General features: G+C 53.6%; 1 protein-coding gene across 1 annotated transcript in view; it reads right to left on the bottom strand.

Moving 5' to 3' along the window:
• Lamc3 (laminin subunit gamma 3) overlaps positions 1 to 3,318 on the bottom strand; it is a 61,587-nt gene that overhangs the window by 55,872 nt on the left and 2,397 nt on the right. The gene's annotated exons all lie outside the window — the stretch shown is intronic.

Raw genomic sequence — 3,318 nt, 5'->3', positions numbered from 1 at the left:
CCCCCCCCCCCCCCGCCAAAAAAAAGCACATCCACACTATTGTGCAGTCACTAACAATGTCACCTTTGGGTTCTGTAACTTTCCAAACTGAAAGTTTGTCCTCTTAAACATTAGCTTTCCATCCTGTCCTGAGCCCCTGGAAGCCCCATCCCACTTTCTGCCTCAATGAATCTGAGAGCTCAGGAACTTTCTAGAAGGAGAATCATGATGTGCTTGTCCCTTCGTGACTGGCTAATAGCCCCAGCACTCACTCCTATTGTATCACACATCATTTTGCTTCACTTCTGGGTTAACACTGCTGGTCCCTGCACAGCTGAGCTGTGCTTAGGGCTCAGGTTGGGGAGCTTAGGTAGATGAGTGACACCTTTGAGAAGGCAGATCATCTCAGAGGTGGGTCATGAGTCCAGCATGTGAAGTCTGGGCACGAGATGGAGTAGGCTTGTCTTGAAAGGGCCAGGACCAGGCAGGAAGGAGGCTAGGTTTTGGAACAATGCCTCTAGAAGGGCCAACCTTCGCTCATTCTTCCTCTGCTTGCTCAGTCCCTTGCTCCTGCCAAGGACACTAGGTGCTGGAGAGTCACTCTCTGACTTCTCCCTGACTAGCTCAGTGCCTCAGTTTCCATGTTTGCAAAATGAGAATAACAATCTGAGGGCTAAGGGATCAGATGTCTGTAAGGCTCTTGAATAGCAGGCTCACAAGTAACTGTCAGGCACTCTGTTCAGTCCTTCTGTGTGGTTGATGATTGACACTGGCTAGAAAGCCTGAGCAGGCAGGGGGTCCATAGGGGCTCTACCACTGAGAAACTGTGTGTCTGTGTGTCTGTGTGTGTGTCTGTGTGTGTGTGTGTGTGTGTGTGTGTGTGTGTGACAGACAGACAGATATGGACAGGATCTCACCATATAATCCTGGTTGATCTGGAATGGACTGTGTAGTCCAGGCTGGCTGTAAATTCTCATAGATCCATCTGCTTCTGCCTCAAGAGTGTTGGGATTAAAGGCCTGTGAAGCTGTGAAACCAAGGACCCTCATCCACTCCACGTGAACTCCAAGTTCAGAGCTGGGAATGGGGCCACACCGGTCAAGACAGGAGTAAAAGCGAGTACAGCCCTTGAGGGAAGTTCCTAGAGGAGGGAGCCCTAAGCTGGATAGACAGTGCAGGTTCCCTGCCACATCCTCAGAGCTTGGGATCTGCAGTGCCCATTGATGAGCTCTGCTGGGTTACCAGATGTCACCAGGAGAGAAAGTGAACCTGTAGACGCAAGGGCATTTACAGTGAGCCCCACCACGTGGGAAGAGAGAGCCTTTCACTGTGCAGAGAGGGCCAGGGTGGTAGTCAGAACAAGAGAGTGTGGAGGCCGGAGGCCACTGGTTCCCCTCCCCCGCTGAGGGACATTCTACCTTTGCAACCCCTAGATCACTGTGGGAGGTCCTGAGGAGTAGGGACAAGGCCAGCTGGGCCTAGGGCCACTTCTGTGGGTGGAGGGAGGCCATCCAAGACCACTGCCTTGACTCTTGACCTGCCTGGGCCTAGCATTCCAGCCAAATCCCCCAGGGAGGTGGAAGGAGGACACTGTCCCCAAGCTCTAGCCCTAGCTAAGGCAAACAAAGCACCCACCACAGCACAGAAAGGCCCAGCCGAGCAGAGGCTCGGGGGACTTGGGAGCTTTGGGGCTTCTTGGGGGGGGGAGTTCCTGTGGGGTCCCTGCTCCAGTTCCTATCCAAGCTCTTCACCGTGGCTATTTAACATCCTCCCTCTGAAGCCATTTAGGCTTGGAGGGTTCCAGATCTATGCAGCTGCCTCCATCTGCTCCCTTGGGCCTGGAGCACCCTGGCTTCTTCTACAGACTCTTAGCACCTTCAAGCCTTGAGGGGGCCACTGTTCCCCCTAACTCTCCAGCTAAGGTGTCTATGCCCGGTATGTATTCTCAGACTTAGGTTTTCCCTACATGGTCTTAGGGCTAGCCTGCAGTCCTGCACATAGGCTGTATTCTTTCTTGGGATGGGGGGGTAGGGGTGGGATGGAGGTTTGAGAAGGGTTCTCAATGTAGTGCTGGCTGCCCTTGAACTAACTCTGAAAACCAGACTGGCCTTGAACTCAGAGATTGGCCTGCCTCTGCCTCCTGAGTTCCAGGATTAAAGGCACGCACCACCTTGGCCTCTCTATAGCTATATTCTATGGCCAAGAGCAAAGGCCATAGGCTCCTAGGTACTGGCAGGTGGTGTTGGGGCTGATCCTACTATTTCACCCTGCACCTGGAGACTTGGAACCCAGCAGCATGTTTCTATCTATGGTCCTGGGAGGGTCCTGATAGTCCAAGATAGGACACCAAGAGCCGCTGCTCCGGGTTGTAGGATGGAGGTGCAGAAAGCTCAGGGCCAACCTGACCGGTTTACTCTCTGTTCTTAGTGAGAGCAGCAGAGCTCTGGACTCAAGCTTGTGTAACCCCAAACAAACGACTTCATGCTCAGAGCCTCAGTTTCCCCATAAGTGAAGAATTAGTTCCTCCAGACTGAGGCTGGTCCTTGATCAGTCTGACATCACATGGCCCTCTATTTCCCCTTCTCCCCATCCACTCACACCAGCCAGCACTGCCAGCTTCTCCAGGCATTAGTGAAGCCCTGAGAGCAGTCAGCTTCACCACCCAGCCCCACTGTGGCCTTTCATCACAGGCAGGAAGACCTGGCTCAGCAGCAACTGCGGGATAGGATCTAGACCAGATGTCGGGAGCTGCGGGAAGCTGGGAACGCTGTGACCTCCATCCCGAGCTGACCTCCGCCTCCTCTTCTCCCTGCTCCTCACCCCCAACCCCAGGGGACTCTGGCCAGAGCTGCCTTCTATTTTCCCCTCCTAAGAGCCTTCATGAAAGGGGAGGGGGAACCCAGCAAACAGGAGCAGCAGAAGAACAGAGGGGCTGTTACCAGCCCGCCTCAGCTAACAGCCAAGGCACTCCAGATTTCTGGATATTATGAGTCCATGGCTTAGCTGCAGCAGAATTAAGACACCCAGCCCCAAAGTGGGCCAGCACAGCAAGGACCTGGGTCGGGATGCCTTTGGAACAAGGTGAGCCCTTATTCCCTGACTCAGAGCCCACCCTCGGGGCTCAACCCCCCACCCAGGCTTCCAGCTCATCCATGAGGACCACGACAGCTCGGATCTGAGCACCTGTATCTGTCATACTGTCCTCAGAGGCAGCAAGAGTTTTTATTTTGTTTTTTGTTTGTTTGTTTTTGATTGTTTTGAGACAGAGCCAAGGCTAGCCTAAAACTCCTGATTTTCCTGCCTCTACCTCCTGAGTTCCTCCAGTTCATGTAGAGCTGG

The sequence above is a fragment of the Mastomys coucha genome, unplaced genomic scaffold, assembly GCF_008632895.1.
Source record: "Mastomys coucha isolate ucsf_1 unplaced genomic scaffold, UCSF_Mcou_1 pScaffold15, whole genome shotgun sequence".
In the NCBI taxonomy this organism is placed as follows: Eukaryota; Metazoa; Chordata; class Mammalia; order Rodentia; family Muridae; genus Mastomys; species Mastomys coucha.
This window is presented reverse-complemented; position numbering and strand designations above follow the sequence as displayed.